Source organism: Conger conger, chromosome 15 (assembly GCF_963514075.1).
Source record: "Conger conger chromosome 15, fConCon1.1, whole genome shotgun sequence".
NCBI lineage: Eukaryota > Metazoa > Chordata > Actinopteri > Anguilliformes > Congridae > Conger > Conger conger.
In genome coordinates, this window is record NC_083774.1 from 5,668,391 (window position 1) to 5,688,084 (window position 19,694).

Consider the following 19,694-nt stretch of genomic DNA (forward strand, 5'->3'; position numbering starts at 1 on the left):
TAAAAAGACCTGTGTGCATATTAAAGTGTGACAGGAGAGCGCTACAATCACTTTCAGCTTTCAATAAGGATTTTAGATCTAAAAAATCATCAAAGGAGGAATTCATTCTTACAATTGACATAAATGCTCTGAAATAATCTTTCTTCAGATCAGCAGCACCAATGGGAAAGTTAATGGCCAACCTTTCTGAAGAACAGCACACCCGGTGGCCAGTTATGGAACTGTTTCTGCAGTAAAATATCCCAGCAGGCTTTGTGTTTGGACACAAGGAAGTGTGGCTAACAATGGCTCAGCAGTTTTGGCTCCAGAACACAGGTAAGCCAACACCATCCTCTTCATTGCACAACTGCCTCAGATCCGAAAAACTCATCACGGGTATTTACATGAGCTTTGTGGTTTTATTTAAATAAATAGCTTTGTTTTAGACTTTCATATTTGTGCCATATTCATTATCACCCAAATCAACCAAAGAAACAATCTGTGCTTTTTTTCCTCCCAAAGGGAACCATGTTTAGGCGTGTGCATATGTGTTTGTGTTAAAGTGGGTTCTTGCGGTTGGCCTCGTTTGCATGCGCGCAGTCGATCGCGCGTTCCGTCCGCACGTGCGTTTGTGTGTCCGCGTCGCGCCGCTGCCCCTGCTTCCCGAGGCCTTCCTTAATGGCGGCCATTTTACGAAACTCGTAACGCCGCGTGTCTTCCGCTCCGCGTCGTTCAGGATAACAGGCTCCTGCGGAGTCCACACCTGATGTCGCTGGCACTCCGACTCCATTTTGGATTCCGCCGGAGTGCTGGCAGCGAACGGCCCTCGGTGTGTAAAAGCATGACTAAACACGAGCAGCAATTAGACGGCTCATTACGGCGGAGCGCGCGGAAAGGGACGGGGCCCCCTTCTCTCCTTTCCTAGCTTTGCCAAAAACATATTTTGGCCTTTCTGTTTTTTTTTTTGTCCAGCATCAGGAGGGGAATGGGGGAGGGGGGGGGGGGGGATGTTTGTGCTCCCCCCCCCCCCTACTGCAGAGCTGGCCGGGTGAATGGGTAGCCACAGCATGCAAAACGAAAATTAAAGAAAGCCGTACACCTGTTCTCCATTACGGAGGAGCCCAAACAGACAGGGGATGGCTGGCTCCCGCAGGCCGTGTACTGTGCCGCGTGCTGTGTGCTGCAGCCCTTAAATCTTTTACACGTCGAAACCGCTGGCAACACGGAGGCCTCTGCTCCTCCGGTTACTGTTTGCTGTGCGATTCCTTGTTTTTTCTTCCTGCGATGTATGCCGTTTCATCTTCATAATTCATTATTCATTCCCAAACCTGACAGGTTTGCTTCAGAAAACGTTGTCTGCTTAAAGGGAAGTTTCGTTCTTCTTGCCATTTGAAGTCCTGACAAGATGTTTGTAGCAATTACCTTTTGTTGTGCCTTTCATGATATGTATTTTTTTACGTGACCCAGTTCAAAATGTATTCATATATTCGAGGACTGGAGCATACAGATATCTATTTGTATACATATATACAGTACATTGTTTTGGATCATGCTGTCCGTTTTACAAATGCAGTGTTATTCGCTTTATGGTAATTCCTCTGCCGTTTAGCCTCTTAAAAAGCGGTTTATTTTGCTCCTCTCCCGGTTGTTTAAAGTCTAAAGCCTTGCGTCATATTTTGTTTCACCTATAAGTCTTTCTTTTGTGGTGAAGGTGCCCAGATTTCTTTTAATCATCCAAAACTATGCAAATAGACAAGAGTACACAGTGACATAAAAGATTTATTTTTGTTGTTTTTGTTCCTTGCATTACGTAAACAAAATATGCCGACAGCATGATAATTCAGCCAAAAAATTGTCTTGAGAAATCTTGCTGCATGGTTGTAATATATTATGTAAGAAGAAAAAGGCGTATTATTTTGTCTACTATTGACATTCAATACTGCTCGGAAGAATCCATCACAAAGTACTCCTATAAAATAAGCCTGTTATAGATCTACAATTCAACTGAGCAAAGAATGTACCCATTCTTGCCTTTTGGCTTTGTACTCCAGCATATCAGATGTGTCCAATTTATTTTGTTCCTCTAAAATGAGGGAACCATACACTGTATAAAAATGGCTGTACTCCTATGTTGATCACCTGCTATGAATGCAAATGCCCTCAAATTAAAACCAGCATCCTGCACTCCAATCTGGTGGATTATACTGTCTGTATAATATATTTTTTGCTGTTACATTGATGGCATTTGGCAGACTCATATCCAGAGCGACGTACAGTTGATGAGACTAAGTAGGAGACAATCCTCCTCTGGAGCAATGCAGGGTTAAGGCCCTTGCTCAAGGGCCCAACGGCTGTGTGGATCTTATTGTGGCTAGACTGGGGATAGAACCACCGACCTTGCGTGTCCCAGTGATGTACCTTAACCACTACGCTACAGGCTGCCTGATGTAGGGTAGGAGCCAGGGTCAGGGGATAGGTGGTTAAGGGGTATGGGGTGGAGGTCTCATGACCACGTTTTGAAGGTGAAGTCACGTCGTGTTTGTTTGCTTCTCCTCTCTGATGGGATGTGGCCTGTTAGGGGAACCGATCGGAACCCCTCGCAGACACCAAGATGCACTAAATAAACAGGCTGTAATTGAAGAGCACAGAGACAGGTCAATGTCCAGCAGAAAGGGACATACTGGTTAGGCAGTAATGTGGTCATGTCCGGGCGACCAGAGCAATGTGGAGAAGGCAGGGTGAGGTCGGAACCGGGAGGTCAATCACCTGGGCTGGAGAACAGGAGGGTGGGCTTGGACAGAGATGGGTAAGGCAGGAGGGCTGGTGCAGGGCTTGGACAGAGATAGTTAAGGCAGGAGGGCTAGTGCAGGGCTTGGATAGAGGAGGGCAGGAGCACAGCTGGAAGACACAGGACTGGAGACAGGAACTTCGGGAACAGGCAAGAATAAACGCTGGAAAGTACACAAGCATTAATGCAAGGCACAAGGACAGATAAACTTGTAGGTTTAACTACAGCACTGATTGATGAGACAACGAGGAACAGCGGAGACGGTTACCACAGTGGAAACGCACATCGGGTGCGCGGGGGCGTGGACGCGTAATCGTGAAACGGAATATAAACACAGAAACGCGTAGAGACTGAGAAACAGCTCGGGACGTGACAGTGGCCCGCCTTTTAAGATCTGTTTGTGCGAGACTTTCAAAGGTCAGGTCCCGCGTTCACTGACATCGGCCAACCGCGAACGAAAGGAGCCCGCTAATTACCCACCTCCATCCCAGATTTAATTATCCCTGGGATTTGTCTGCTCTGATCGCCACACTGTGCCCTTCACCCTTAGACATGGGAAGCAAGCCGATTTGTGTCTCCTGATGAAGTGAAGGAGCGGAAAGTGAGATCCCAAACACAGTGATGACTGTGTAACTTATCACCATATATGGTAGTTATTTACATCCATTCAGTGAGCACTTTATGAGGTTTTTATTAGATTGATTCTTTTGACTTATTGGTCTTCTGCTGCTCTAGCTTATCCACTTAGTGTTTTGATCCACTATGTGTTCAGAGATGCTCTTCTGCATATCACTGTTGTAATGTGTGGTTATTTGCATTATGGTCGCCTTCCTGTCAGCTTTGACCAGTCTGGCCCTTCTCCACTGACCTCTCTAATTAACAACACGTGTCTGCCCGCAGAACTGTTGCTCACTGGATGTTTTCTCTTCTCTGAAAACTCTAGAGACTGCTCTGTGTGAAAATCCCAGGACTTCAGCAGTTTCTGAGATACTCAAACCACCCTGTCTGGCACCAATAATCATTCCGCGGTCAAAGTCACTTAGATTGGCTATTTAGTGTACTGTAGATCCTACTCCGAGTCCTATAGGCAGCGGTGTATTCATGAATTTGCTCCAACCATGGACTATACCACCTGATTTCACAAATTACTTCACATTAGCATGCTAATTTCTGAAACTAGGTGGTGTAGTGAATGGTTGGAGGAAATGCCTATTGACACTGTGGCCCACAGGACGTTGATTGACGTTGAGATTTATTTATGGGAACACTAGTGGTTATCAAAGTCTGTCCACAATCCGTAGCACAATCAACACTTCACTTAGTGTAGCCTAGTGGCTAAGGTGCATGACTGGTACCCGGAAGGTGTTGCCACAGCAAAATCTGCACAGCCCTTGAGCAAGGCCCTTAACCCCAAATTGCTCCAGGGTGCTTGTCCCCTGCTTAGTCTAATCAACTAAATAACAAATTATTATTACATTATCATAGGAGCTGAAAGCAAATTTCACAATAATTTTGTCAAAAGTTTAATTTTATTTTCTATATTTCATTTTATTGTTAGATCTTGTTTTGTGAGAAACTTCAAATGGCATTTTTAAATTTCCCATGAGTCCTCCTTCTTTAGGCTTTGTGATCACAGTTAATAATGGCAGAAATTGTTTCAGCTCTACAAAAAACAGAATATTGACTATTTTACTGCATAAAACTTGAAATGCACACAGCAATAGCTTAGCACAGGCCCAACAGACTAATGTAATCTCAGTCAAATAGAATCAACATTTTACTTCAAGAACTTCAATTAGATTTTAAAACCCACTCAATACTCAATCACCGTCTGTCATTTATTTTAAGTGTTCCTGCGATTTAATTGTATTTCGCTGAATGTAAAGTCCCAGGTGAAAATGACACTCAACTTTTTTGGCAAGACGTGTAGTTGCAGCGCTTTGCCTGAATTTAGTCTGATTCCTCATTGTTCCATTGAAGTATAACATGAAGCTTTTCATTCATGGTCCGAAAGGGGCCGCTTGCTTTGGCACACGAGGTATTGACGGAAGACGAAGTCGCGTTCTGTTTCGGAGGGGCGCCCGCGCGCTCCTGATCTATGCGTCGAGAGGGTCCGTGTTTTATCCGCCTGACGGCAGTGAACGGCGGTGTGTTCACCGCGGTCTGGCGCGGCGTTCGGTCGACGACGACGGATCTTCCGCCTCGTCCGCGGCTCCGTCTGTTTTTCGGGAACGCCGGCGCTGACGCTCAGCGGCTGCCCCGCTACCCCCCCCACCCCTGCGGAAGACAAACGAGAGGGGCGCCAGAGCCGGGAGGCTGCCCGGCTAAGCTCCGGCTCAAAATGGCCGCCGCAGCCAGAATGCCGGGCTAAACCCCGGCTTGAGATGTCAGCTCTGCGTGGAGCCCCGGGCTGAGCGGCCACCCGACCGCCTCTCTCAGCTTTTCGCCGGTAATTACGGGCGGATTTGCGGATGCTCCCCCCGCTTCTGAATTAAAACCGCGGTTTGGAGTGTGACGCGAGTTCGCGCTTGAAGTCGGTTCTGACTTTTATGTACTTATTATTACTTTACGAATTTAAGAAATCTACCTTTTTAAAAAAAGAAGTGCTTTCCCTGTAGGCCTTTTCAGTGAATGTGCCTTCATCACTTCAACATAATCATGGTATGAGAGGACAGGCTGTCGAACACTTGGTCTACTAGACAGGGCTGCCCACCCTTGTTTTTTATTTCAATCCTATTTTGGCTCACCTGATTCTACATACAAAAAAACCTGCTCGCTTGCTCAGTCACTAATTCGCTCACTCACTCACTCACTCACTCACTCACTCACTCACTCACTCACTCACTCCGTACACACACTTTTGCTTCTACATGGCTGTGCATTGTACATCACTGCTGTAAAAAACACTCTTCGTTTCTGATACGGTACTGCCGACCTCTCAAAGCGATTCATTGGAATTCTCTTTTCAGAGACTTTTAAGAATTTATGTCTGCCAAATGAATACTTGGGATATTGAATCTTGCCGGACTCATAATTGTCCATTATTTCAATTCCCTACTCACCCAATAATTATTTAAATTGGTGGGTGCAATGTGTAGAAAATGAATAGCAGGCAGCAAAGTGCCACAGCACGCCAGGTACAGGAGATGGAACCAGATGGTTTTTGGACAGCGCCTTGCCAACCTGAAATGATTCACTAACATACCCAGCTGTATAAATAGATAATGTGTTAAACATAATCTAGGCAAGCAGCTGCCGGGCTGGGATGTACTGTACATCAAGTCCATAAATAACAACAGTAATCGGCTTTGCTAATGCATTCATGAAACAAGAGAATGACCTCTAGAACGATGTTTAAAATAAATAAATAAATACAAAAGAAATTAAACGAACACCTGGGAGATCTTAGTAAGCCTGTAACGATTAGTTTGAATCAGTTTGGTTGTCCTTTTTTATTGATGTCTTAGTATGTTGTAGGCTGGAATGGTTCAGTCAACAAAGGCCAATTGGTGGAATCCTGCTGAGTCACTTTAAAGGGGCTCGCGCCCACTCCATTTTGAGAGAGGTGTGCGATTCAATTCTGTTCTGAATGGCTTTTTTCTGGTGGGCGGGATAGGGATGGGGAGACCCGTCCAGCTGAAGGGAAAATAACTGCTATTTTAATTCATATTTTGCTACTATTCCTTTTGGTGTGCGTCAAGGTTATTTATATAAACAGCTGGTGTGTTGTCTTTGGCAGTTATTCAATTCAGAAGAAGCAGGTGAATTTGTAAATCCACGATGGCTTAGCCAGATACTCCTTATGCTCTAAGTCCATTTCAAAGTGATTAACGGTCCCATATTGTGCAAAATGACATTCCCCTTGCTATGTGGATTATAAAGGAGTTGAAGGTGCTATAAAACACGGTGAAAGTCCAGAATCAAAAACACACGGTCCCCAAATAAATCCACACAGAAAATGTGTATTTAAACGAGCGTTTGGACTTCCGTGAAGTTGTGGCATCGCAACGATACGCTCATTTGCATATGTCCACCTTCACCTTGAACAAGACCAAATCCAAGCACTTGGCATAGATGGCATTCAGTTAGTTGGAGCTTGCCAGGCAATCAGAATAGAGGTTAGTTTATAGTAATGAGCCTTAAAGACACAGTCACTAACACTAAAACAGCCTGATCATGATAAAGATTGGTTTTGGTCATTAAAACCACAGAAATGTCATCTTATGGATGTCAAATGTACGGGCAATTTTCTTAATTGATTCTTAATTGACAATGTGTGTTAACATAAAGACAATCACATGATTACAAATAACCTTTTAGTGATAATCTTTATTACTATTAGACCACTTTCTGAATGAAGTGCTTACTATGAGTCTTTCTCTGTCTCTCTCCAGCAGACTTTGACCTTAATGTCTCTGCTTCTCAGCTAGCACATTCTGGTCTTACAGCAAGGTCAACAAGGGGTATTCAGAAGACAAAATACTGATAAATGTTCGTGCCCAGCTTCATGTCTTTTTGTTTTGGTAAAGCCCCCCCTTCTGGAAAGGTCTGTGTGTATAAGAGTCTTACTGTGTCTGATGCAAATCAGAAAGCCGATAAGCTTTCTCACTTTCCGTCATTTCTTTGCAAATAAATACGAAAGTTAAACTCAAGCATAGTTATCGTTGTTTTTACTGCGATCTGTTTCATCAGACCATGCTCACCTGTGAAATGTTTAAAAGGGCATTTTTCCCTGGCACAGGACATAAAATAAAACACTGGGAAGGTCTACAATATGGGACCTTTCAGTCGGTTTGATAACTGGTGTTCGTCCATACAGTACGTACCAATAGTCTAATCAATCTGTTATCGCTCTTGAATGTCTGTGAGTTGAATCTGATTGACGGTCTGCATGTGTTAATTTCTCCACATTATCAGGAGAATGGACAGGGATGGAAGGCTAGAAAGTCACGCCAACACTTAAGCTACCAGTGAGAGGGATGAAGGCAACACCGTCAGCACACAAGAGGGAGGCGGCTCTACAGGTGAGTGCACAAACCTGGAAACAAAACGGTCCTTTCTCTGAGGAAGACGGTCTGAACTGCTTTCATTTCACAATAAAAGTCAAATAAAAACTGGAAAAGGGGAAAGAAAGCATTGGCCCACGAGCAAATACTATAGCTCACACTTGAAATGCAGCCGTAGGCTACTTTCAAACCAAATGGTAGACTTTGTGATTAGGGCTATGGTCCATTTTACTGTTTACTATCCATTGCTCTGGCAACCATATCAAGCTGTTTATGATCTGATGATTTTTCATCCTTTATTTGTTTTTTTTTGTATTTGTATTGTTCTCTGGTGTTCTGTTGTGTATTGTGCCTGTACTTTTAAAGGTACAATAGATAATTTCAGAGTTCTAACGGTCAAGAGAGGAATAGCAGCAACAAACACCTTCAAAACACAACACTATTTATTCCTCCCCCTTCTCAGTAAAGACGCTGACATTGAAACACCATTGGCTCTGGGAATTAGAAGCAATTTTCAACCAATGAGCTTCAATTATTGTACAGTTAATGTTTTGGTACAGAGTGTCATGCATCAACTGTATATTTTGAAACCAGAATTTAAGCACTATAAACACAGGCAGAGGGTGAGTCAACATGTCAGTGAGGCTTTTTCAATGATAGGAAGGGATTTACAATGGCCTTTTAACAATGTTTTAACACAAAAATCTTACCTAATATACCAAATTAAACAAATAGGAATTTAATCACAACAAACAATACAAACCTATGAATTCATTGTCTTTAGTTTTTTGCAGGGCACACTAGACTTCAGTCTCTGTTCTGTCCCAACATACTCGTCCTAACCCAACTTGATCAGTATTGATTTTGAAATCAAAGTTAATATTGACATTGCAATTAATATCGCTTGGTCTCTGGCATGCATGTGTCTGTTACTTGTTTTTATATTTTATTTGTTTTTATGCTCATATGTCCACATGGGTATCTTTGTACTGTACATGTCTCTCTCTGGGGATCGCTTTGTGCTGACTTTGTCAGAAAAAGGTACTGTAAATATCTACGTGACTCGACTTGACTGTTGTGTAATTGCACGGCAACCGCCCATTATGAGCGGATGTGAAAACCTCCTCCTGTATCCCGGCTTCAGGAGCTCCGATACAGAAAGCCACCTGGCTGTTTCCGCAGCCAATCCGACTCCCTCAGATCGCAGCGCTGGGTCCACTCTCTGGTTCCAAGGCTCGCTGTGCATACGCCGGCCGCACAATGCGCACTGGGCAGTGCATCGCACCTGGGCGCGGAGGAAGTCCAACAGACGCCGGGACATCACTCTGCACGGAACACTGTGCCTTAAAGGGCCGGCGTGGATTTATGTGGTCTTAGCGCCCAGGTGTGAGGGAACCGCTGTGGAATTATGTGGTCTTACTTGCCCAGGTGTGTGGGACTATTTCGGATTTATCCGGCCTTAGTGCCCAGGTGTATGGGACTGTTCCGGAATTATCCAGCCTTAGCACCCAGGTAGAGTCGGTGGGCAAATATGAGAAGCGAGCATGGATTTAAAAAGAACCAAACAAAAAAAAAAAAAAACATTTTTTAATCAAAGCGAAAGCAAGTGGTTGTACCATTTGCTAGTTTTGGCATTGAGAGCAAAGAGGAGTCTCTGCTACAAAGAAGCTAATCAAAATTCATTAGTATAAGGCGCAAAAGTGGATCTCAGACAAAAAAGAGAACCGATGAATGGCTGACTTAAAAAAGCAGTCTGATATATCCGTAACCCTCCGTAACCCTCAACCGCCTTCCTTCACTCACTGCTTTTCTCATCTGCTGTTGCCACTGAGGAGCACTCATTCTACAAATTAAAAATCGGTCAAGAACTGAGAAGCAGCACAGGGGGGCGGGAGAGACTGAATGGGATGGCTATACTGAGAGAGACTGAATGGGATGGCTATACTGGCCAAACTCGTTGAGATCTGTTGAGTTTACACGACACGTGGCTGGTCGGATGCCCTTCACGGGAGTGAGTAGGTGGTTATTTTAAAGGTGTCCAGTTCACGATAATTGGAGTTGTGTGGAGTGTGTGTTTTGTTTGTTTAAAGCTCCAAAACTGTAAGTAAGGTGGGTGAGGTGTGTGTTGGGTTTTTTTAGCTCTTAAAAAACAAAAAAAACAATGCTAAAATCAAAATGTGAAGTGTGAAGTGTGCTCATTTCATTGGAGAGGGGAAGCCCAGCCTGCCAATGCATCCCTGATGACATAGTTTGAAATGTAGAATCCCCTCATCTCCTTGGCAGGCTAAAGTACCCCCCGGGACAGCCCATGTAGCAGACTGGACAGCGATTCTGTTTGGGACATAGCTGATGGGTACCCTGTGGCAAATGTGATTTAAAAAAATATATATTTTGCCACACAATGTGGGTCTGATCATATCCAATTTCCACCCCAATTTTGAAGGACCAGTTGTCTGCAACATCAGCTGCACATCCATCGCCCCAGGCCCCAGGACCCGGCCCCGGCCCCAACTACACACGCAATTTCGTTTTAGAAAAAAGTCCCCTCATTCGTGGGCTGAGAATTGGAAGGTTCTATCTGCATTTAGAGATATTGAGCTACCATGATTCCAAAGTGAATGGGCTCCAAGCAAACTTTGAAATGTCCCATTTTTTTCCCCATACTTTTCATTCCAAACAGCATTTTTGTCTAAAACTTCACACATGAATTTGCTGTTCCATAAAACAACATATTTATGACAGTAGCTCATTAGAAACAAAATGTCAGTTTGAACCTTAGAATTCTCCGCTCACGCGTTGTGGATTGAATCAGTTTGTTTGTTCATTTATTTATTTCTTTTTAAATTTATTTTTAATGTGGTGTTGCTGCGAAATGCTGGAATTCCAAACGTGGAGGCATAGAATATGGCATCACAGATGTTCTCGCCCAGAAATTAGCGACCGTGACAAAAAGGGGGAGTCGTTCTGTTCTCGGTTAGCACCGTGGCTAGCAGGCTATCGTGCGCGCTTGAGCGTACGTCTGTCCGTCTGTTTCACGGGCACTTCCGCTCGCTGAATATCGCGAATCGGCACTGGCCTCAAAAGACTGGCAACAACCGTCTGAAACTGTTGGAAATGTCTTTGGATAGACAAAGATGTGTTATGTGCTCTACGGGATGAGCTGATTAAAATTTCAAACATAAATTGGATGTTTGTGCTCACTGATTTGCCTAAACTTAAAACTTAAACTGTCAAATTTACATAGATATGATAAGCGTACACATGCGTACATACATGGATATTGGTATGCTTATGCAGTGCACAGCCTGTAGCCGAGTGGTGCAGGGACATGACTGGAACCAGGAAGGTCGGTGGTTCAAGACTCAGTTCAGCCACGATAAGATCAGCACAGCCGTTGGGCCCTTACCCCCGGTATTCCTCCAGGGGGATTGTCCCCAGCTCAGTCCAATGAACTGTAAATTACTTTGGATAAAAGCGCCAGCTAAAATAACTGAATAATTATCATGAATTATGAACGACTTGTGCTCATACAGTACAGTACAGTGCAGTGCAGTACTGCAGTGGGATTTGAACCCATGACCCTGCGGCAGCGCAGGAAGGCCCGCGTGCGGGCGGCGGGCGGGCGGCGGGATCGTCATGACGACGCCCCGGCGTCACAGGCGGGCAGAGAGGGACCGCCCCCTCCTCGGCGCATATGCCGGTGATTTGTATCATAATTACATTCCGGAATCAATCAAGCGCCTTCTCCTCCATTCACTCCGCTCATTAATCCTCCGTGTCATTTATGTTTATCAATTAATCAATCAGACAATTAACAACAATGCATCTCCCTCCCCGGGGGCTGAATTACAAATTGACTCGTTCGGCGGGCCGGCCTTGTGATTACTCCTCAGTCGCGTTTCCTGTTGCTCTGTTTATTTTGTTTGAGGCGTGTTTTTTTTCATTTTTTTTTCATTTTTTTTTTTTTCATTTTCACATATTTATTCATTTATTTATTTTTATTCCAGCCAATTAATACGCGGCCGTAAAAAAATTAAAATGAAAAAAAAGTGTGCGAGGAGGAGATCAGTGCGGTCCTTTCGATGTTCGTTAGGCGGAGGGTGATTAGCTCCTTCCACTCGCTGTGTAAGATTAATTAGTTGTGTCTAATCATGTGGAGCAGAACTGAGATTAATTCTTCCCTCGTATTCGTTCGGCGGCGGTTTGTCGTGTACACACTCTCCAATGAAATTACGGCCGTGAGTAACTGCCGGAGCGGAGCACGCAGCCGCGAGGTGCGACTTCGGGACTTTGCAGTGAATCTTTGGTCATTTTTAATTTCATCCACCCGCAAATCATCTCTCCTTTTACATGGTTGATGTTATACTAGGCATACTGGGTGCTTATTTATTTATTTATTTATAAACTGTATCATACTTTCGACTGGGGCCGCCTGTAGTGTAGTGGTTAAGGTACATGACTGGGACACGCAAAGTCGGTGGTTTTTATCCCGGTGTAACCACAATAAGATCCGGCACAGCCGTTGGGCCCTTGAGCAAGGACCTTAACCCTGCATTGCTCCAGGGGAGGATTGTCTCCTGCTTAGTCTAATCAACTGTACGTCGCTCTGGATAAGAGCGTCTGCCAAATGCCATTAATGTAATGTAATGGAACTGCTGTACCTACTACTGTACCTTAGTGCATATCTATATCAGAGCTACTTTTAAAAAGTTTCCCAAACTTTTATATAACATAGTCAGTATTTACGACCAAGAAATTTGCCAACATTTGTAAAGTTTAGTTCTAATTTTCTAGGTCAATTCTTCAAAGAAATCACATCATATGCTGAGGACAGAATCATATATCCTAATATAATATGATATTCTGTCTGGTCTCTTGCAACCAAAGAGCCTTCAAAATTCAGAGCTATCTTCTCCCTCTGGGGCCCACAGTAACCATACATACTTACTGTACCTTGTGATAATTGTGCCAATCTTATGTCCATAAAACTACACTTGGGATGGCCAGCCCAATTTTTGTGCAATCCTCTTCAAAGGAGAGCCACTTCGGGATGTCCTAGATTCACTGTGTCCAGGAGTGCCTCCTCCAGACTCCTTTGAGGGTGAGGGCCCTACCGCTTGAACCTCTGCTCCGGCCTTCCCTCAGGCCATCTCTGGGGCCTGGTCTTACCCACCTCCACCTCACAGTGAATCCTATAGATGCTACATTTCAGAAAAGGCTCCTGTCCTTCCCTACAACTCCTGTCGTCCCAGCTTCTTAATCTGTCATCGCACATGTAGTACATACTGTATATATATATACATTATATGTACACACAGTGGCCACTTTATTATGTACGCATGCTTGATAATCCAAATATCAGGTCCCTTCGGCTGCCACTGGAGCAACTGGCTCACTTGTGTTCATTGATGATGTGATTGCTGAGAGCAGCAACGGGTTGAAGCTTGGTGTATACAGAAACATCGTATCTGTTCAGATCCAACTAAGTGCCTCAAAACTCATTGGATGGTTCTTCCCCTGACAGCAGGACGATAACCCTAAACATAGTCCTCAAGCAGCCAAACAGTTTTTTTCAGGGCCAAACAGTTGTATGTTCTTGACCTGCCAAGTCAATCGTCCAACCTGAATTCAGCTTCACTTGCTGAAGACGAGAATGAAAGCAAAACACGGCAGAAATAAACAGGATCAGTGGCTGCAGTGCAGGCCCATCCGGCGTCTGTATTTTATGTAGGGTGGCCTGTAGCGTAGTGGTTAAGGTAAATGACTGGGAGACGCACGGTCAGTGGTTCTAATCCCGGTGTAGCCACAATAAGATCCGCCCAGCCGTTGGGCCCTTGAGCAAGGCCCTTAACCCTGCATTTCTCCAGGGCAGGATTGTCTCCTGCTTTGTCTAATAAACTGTACGTTGCTCTGGATAAGAGCGTCTGCCAAATGCCAATAATGTAATGTACCCAGTTGCATTGTGGGTGTTAGCCCTAGAGTCGACACATCTGGTGATGTCTGTGGGTCACAAACTTCAGGTTCTATGATTTTATCCAATTACATTTTCCTTCCAAAAATGGGTATGAGTATGAATGAAAAGGACACTGGTCACCCGATGTAAATTTAAATACCCTCAAATTGAAACTGCACTTTGACCTCATTCATGGTTTCATTTCAAATCTAATGCACTGGAATACAGGGCCAAAACAACTTATGTCACGGTCCAAATGCGTCACTGTGCATGCATGCATGCGTACACACACACATGCACAGTAAGCATCTGGATGCAATAGACAATCCGCAAACTTTCCCATTTCCTATAAAATATTGTTAAAATGCAGAGCTGCTCTGTGCCTGAGAAATAAAACACTTTATTTCTCCAACACAAATCCAGATTCATTTAACCTGCCCCCGAAGGGCTGAAGTATCTCAAACTTCCTGTTCCGCTTCATTCCTCCCCAAAAAATTTCAAACACCAGTAATAATTGTCTTAGCCGAGTCCGTTCAAAGGGCACGTCTGGAGAACCGGTCGGCTTTTTTCAGAAAGCCAGAGAGAGAGGGAGGGAGGGAGAGAGAGAGAGAGCAGGCTGCAGGCTCTCACTCCATGAAGCTACAATCCCCGGCTTTGAAAAAGGCATTTTGTTTTGTGCGAAGCGAGATTGGTTTGTGGTCACGGTTTACACCGCCACCTGTGCCACTCCGCCGAGACACTGTTTGGCCGCGGCTTAGCGCACTGCTGCCAGGCGGCACCGCTGAAGAACAAAGCCAAAGTTGGTTCGAGAACGCTCACAAGTGTTACCGTTTCTTAAAAAAAAAATAACGCCGCTGATCTCGCTGACCCAACAGAAGATCACGCATGCAGCGCTGCACGTCGTGTGTTCTCTGAATGCGACTTCTGAACCGGTGCATGTGGTCTGCGACCCTTTTGACGGTTACAGATCACGTAAGGCCTCATCCAGGACACTCGGTGTGCATGTGATTCGACAACAACACAATAACAATAACGCCATCGCAGATTTATTGACTGAAATTATCAGACCAAGATGAGCCTCAGGGTTTATGATGAACACACAATAAAAAATAAGACCCGGTACTGTTCAGATTTCCTTAGTGCTTCTGACGCTAAATAAAAAATAACAAAAACTCTCAAGCCAGCTCAGAGGACAAAAAATCTCATTTGATTCACAAGGACGCATCTGTAACAGCCTGTTCGTTCCGAGCTTTGACTCTGTGTTTATGGACAAAAATAAATAAATAAATAAAAAATAACAAACTATCTTCCCTGCAACCCTGACTGTAGCAGGAATGGTCTTCCCTTCAACCCTGACTGTAGCAGGAATGGTCTTCCCTTCAAACATGACTGTAGCAGGAACAGTCTTCCCTTCAACCCTGACTGTAGCAGCCAGGAACGGTGAGACAAACAGCAGGCCAGTAAGTGTGTGGGAAGGAAAGCATTTCTCCCTCTCCCTTCAGCCCTGAATGTAGCAGGAATGGACTTCCCTTCAGCCCTGACTGTAGCAGGAATGGACTTCCCTTCAGCCCTGACTGTAGCAGGAATGGTCTTCCCTTCAGGAACAGTCTTCCCTTCAGCCCTGACTGTAGCAGGAATGGTCTTCCCTTCAGGAACAGTCTTCCCTTCAGCCCTGACTGTAGCAGGAATGGTCTTCCCTTCAGGAACAGTCTTCCCTTCAGCCCTGACTGTAGCAGGAATGGTCTTCCCTTCAGGAACAGTCTTCCCTTCAGCCCTGACTGTAGCAGGAATGGTCTTCCCTTCAGGAACAGTCTTCCCTTCAGCCCTGACTGTAGCAGGAATGGTCTTCCCTTCAGGAACAGTCTTCCCTTCAGCCCTGTCTGTAGCAGGAATGGACTTCCCTTCAGCCCTGACTGTAGCAGGAATGGACTTCCCTTCAGGAACAGTCTTCCCTTCAGCCCTGACTGTAGCAGGAATGGACTTCCCTTCAGGCCTGACTGCAGCAGGAATGGACTTCCCTTCAGGCCTGACTGTAGCAGGAATGGACTTCCCTTCAGGCCTGGCTGTAGCAGGAATGGTCTTCCCTTCAGCCCTGACTGTAGCAGGAATGGACTTCCCTTCAGGAACAGTCTTCCCTTCAGCCCTGACTGTAGCAGGAATGGACTTCCCTTCAGGCCTGACTGCAGCAGGAATGGACTTCCCTTCAGGCCTGACTGTAGCAGGAATGGACTTCCCTTCAGGCCTGGCTGTAGCAGGAATGGTCGTCCCTTCAGGAACAGTCTTCCCTTCAGCCCTGACTGTAGCAGCCAGGAACGGTGAGGCAAACGGCAGGCCAGTGAGCGTGTTCCAGTCTGCCTCCCGCCTCGATGTCGGCACGTTATCGTCGCACGGTCTGCTGCTAACCCCGTGTGTTCGGCTGAGCAGCTGAGTCTACACACAGTAGATTTAGATAAATACTGTGCAGGGAGGGAAGGAAGGCATCTCTCCCTCTCCATTTCCTTTGTCTTCACAAACCCCACTGTCGCTCGCTAACCCCACCTTCACTTGCTAACCCCACCTTCACTCGCTAACCCCACCTTCACTCGCTAACCCCACCTTCACTCGCTAACCCCACCTTCACTCGCTAACCCCACCTTCACTCGCTAACCCCACCTTCACTTGCTAACCCCACCTTCACTCGCTAACCCCACCTTCACTCGCTAACCCCACCTTCACTCGCTAACCCCACCTTCACTTGCTAACCCCACCTTCACTCGCTAACCCCACCTTCACTTGCTAACCGCACCTTCACTTGCTAACCCCACCTTCACTCGCTAACCCCACCTTCACTCGCTAACCCTGCGTTAACTTGGTAACCATGTCTGCATTCGTTAACCCTGGTTTGACTCACTAACCCCACCTGCTATCAAAATAATCCATGTAAACCCAGGTATTGCAGAAACTGTGTTATTCTGAACCATGTAAATGTTTAATGTTAATATTTTAAACTACTCTCAATAATGAGAGTATTGGTGTGCATCAGGGCTGCCCAGACCTGTTGCTGGAGATCCACTGTGAATTTTTTCATTTCGACCCCGACTGATTTCACTAAATGACTGCTCAACTTGATCTTTCGCTGTTGAAAAAAATAAGTGCAACAATAAGGTAGATCTCCAGGAACAGGGTTGGACAGCCCTGCTCTAGCTGTTGAATGAGGTGTGCTTTGTAAGGGTTGGCATAAACCTACAGGATGGTACATCTCTAGGAACACGGTTGGACAGCCCTGCTCTGGCTGTTGAATGATGTGCGCTTTGTTAGGGTTGGAATGAAAACCTACAGGATGGTAGACCTCGAGGAACAGGGTTGGGCAGCCCTGCTCCAGCTGTTGAATGAGGTGTGCTTTGTTAGGGTTGGAGTGAAAATCCATAGGACAGTAGATCTCCAGGAACAGGGTTGGGCAGCCCTGCTCCAGCTGTTGAATGAGGTGTGCTTTGTTAGGGTTGGAGTGAAAACCTACAAACCTGCAGATCTCTGGCAACAGCAATGGGCAGCTGTAGTGTGTGTATACATGTAGCCAGTCATGTGAACCCAAGAGTGCTGTGTTCTGGAGTAAATTAGGGAAGACTCTTGCAGCAGGAAGGTACACACCACTATACAAGTACCAGTGAAAATGGAAAGGGAAGCACACACAATATAAATGTACCAGTGTCTGTAAAACAGAGAACTGAAACAGGGTGTTGTGGCTGGAATGGGGGGTGGGGTGTTTGGCCACTTGAATCATCTTGCCTGGTGCAATTGAGCCAACCAAGAGGACAAGCAGGCAGGGTTTGCACTTTTTGAGAGTATTTCTTTTCGTCGTTTCCAGTAACAACAGACAAGCACAGTAAAGCCTTTGAATTCAAAACAATTATATATTTGACCCAGGTCTGGTCGGTGGTCCCAAGCAATACCCCCACCCCCCCCGCATCCAAAATTAAAATTAACAATCGTCTTACATCACTACCAGGAAGTTAGCTTAATTAGCCTTTGCTCGATTAATCGTCACCCGGAAGTAATTTGGTTAATTGAGCGATGAGCTCTTGCAGTCGGATTAATATTCAATTCCCGTTCCAGTGTTTCCTTATTGAATTACACACTTGATTTACGAGTGTATCACGTATCCATTTCGAGACTGACGTTGCCTACAGGGGAAATCAAATTCAGCAGCAGCAGTGAAGCACTAATCATATTCACATGATTATGTGCACACGCATAATGGGGTACACAGCATGCAATGCAATGAACCGCAAAACATGCACACACACTCTCATTCTCTCTCTCTCTCTCTCTCTCTCTCTCTCTCTCTCATAAACACCCACATACAAATGCTTACTTTCCAAGACAATTTATCAATCCTGCATTCGTTTCCCATACATTAGACTGGTATAATTTAGCACAGTGTGAAATATATTAGCGGATAAATGGTATCATCTGGTGTGTTAAAAGAAAAGGCCTCCACAGCAGTCAGACTGGGGAATTTGGTTCGGGTTCGAGCAAGACCACCTTATTGCTATTGGACCTACAAGTGCCCACAGTGATCAATTCCTCTACTCATGACCTATCTGTGAATGAACTCAGCCTGGCAACCCAGGATCTGGCAACCCAGGTTCACTCCCCATAGAGTCCCTCACGCAGTGAGTGCAGGGAGTAGTTTCCTGTCCGTAAGGTTGCCAGGTTCAGGCGGAATAGATGCATTTGATGGTATCTGGTGCTCTATGCTGTGTTTGTGCCCCTTCACTGTGGTGTGACGTTGAGAATCCACTCACTACACATCTCACCCGATCTATTGTATAGGTCATACAGAATGTTGTTTGTGTGTTTCATTCATCCATTATCCTAACCCGCTTATCCTGAACAGGGTCGCAGGGGGGCTGGAGCCTATCCCAGCATACATTGGGTGAAAGGCAGGAATACACCCTGGACAGGTCGCCAGTCCATTGCAGGGCACACACACAATTCACTCACACACTCATGCTTATGGGCAATTTAGACTCTCCAATCAGCCTAACCTGCATGTCTTTGGACTGGGAGGAAACCCACGCGCACATGGGTAGAACATGAAAACTCCACACAGAGAGGCCCCGGCCGACCGGGATTCGAACCCAGGACCTCCTTGCTGTGATGCAGCAGTGCTACCCACTGCTCCATCCGTGCTGCCGCCTTTGTTTGTGTGTTTGCATTTTCTATGTTTTTTATTTATTTTGTATTTTATTTTTTAAACTAGAGTGTGTATTGAGGGGCAGAGTTGCATTGTGCTATTGAGGAGCAGTGTTTTTTATTGTGGTATTGACGGGCAGAGTTACATTGTGGTATTGAGGAGCAGAGTTGCATTGTGGTATAGAGGAGCAGAGTTGCATTGTGGTATAGAGGAGCAGAGTTGCATTGTGGTATAGAGGAGCAGAGTTGCATTGTGCTATTGAGGAGCAGTGTTTTCTTATTGTGGTATTGAGGGGCAGAGTTGCATTGTGGTACCGAGAGTTGCATGTGCATTTGGCTCGTCTGCGTTGTTCCGGTGCCTACAGCAGGAGAGGAATAATGGCAGTTAAAAACACTACACTACAGCAGCATAGCAAAGCCTTCAGCTGAGGCAGAGGCAGAGACAGAGACAGACGGAGATCAGAGCTCCCCACGCTAACGGCAACCCCTGTAATGTAGGCCACCAGGCAGACAAGACCAACCCGAATGAGCCTCATGTTTTATCAGCTTCACTCTTTAGCACTTCCTCCGTCTTTGAGAAGGACTTTAAAAGGCGTTATATATCTGAGATTAATGCCTAAGAGCGGCGTCCCGGCAGGGGAAAGAATAGGCGGTGGGAATTACCGCAGCCGGTTGTGCTACGGAGGAAAAAGGACGGGGATGAAACAAAGCAATTAAGCACAAAACTGACTCACTTCTCTGACGCCAGATCTGCAATTTAGCTCCTCTGGCGAGCCGGAGGGACGTGTCCGAC

General features: G+C 45.5%; 1 long non-coding RNA gene across 1 annotated transcript in view; it reads left to right on the forward strand.

Annotated features, from left to right (window-relative positions):
- Window positions 1–232: 232 nt before the first annotated feature.
- Window positions 233–19,694, forward strand: part of LOC133111028 (uncharacterized) — a 95,990-nt gene continuing 76,528 nt past the window's right edge. The window contains exons 1-2 of the long non-coding RNA XR_009704960.1: window positions 233–315; window positions 7,685–7,791. This is a non-coding gene — a long non-coding RNA (uncharacterized LOC133111028). The remainder of the gene's footprint in view (window positions 316–7,684; window positions 7,792–19,694) is intronic.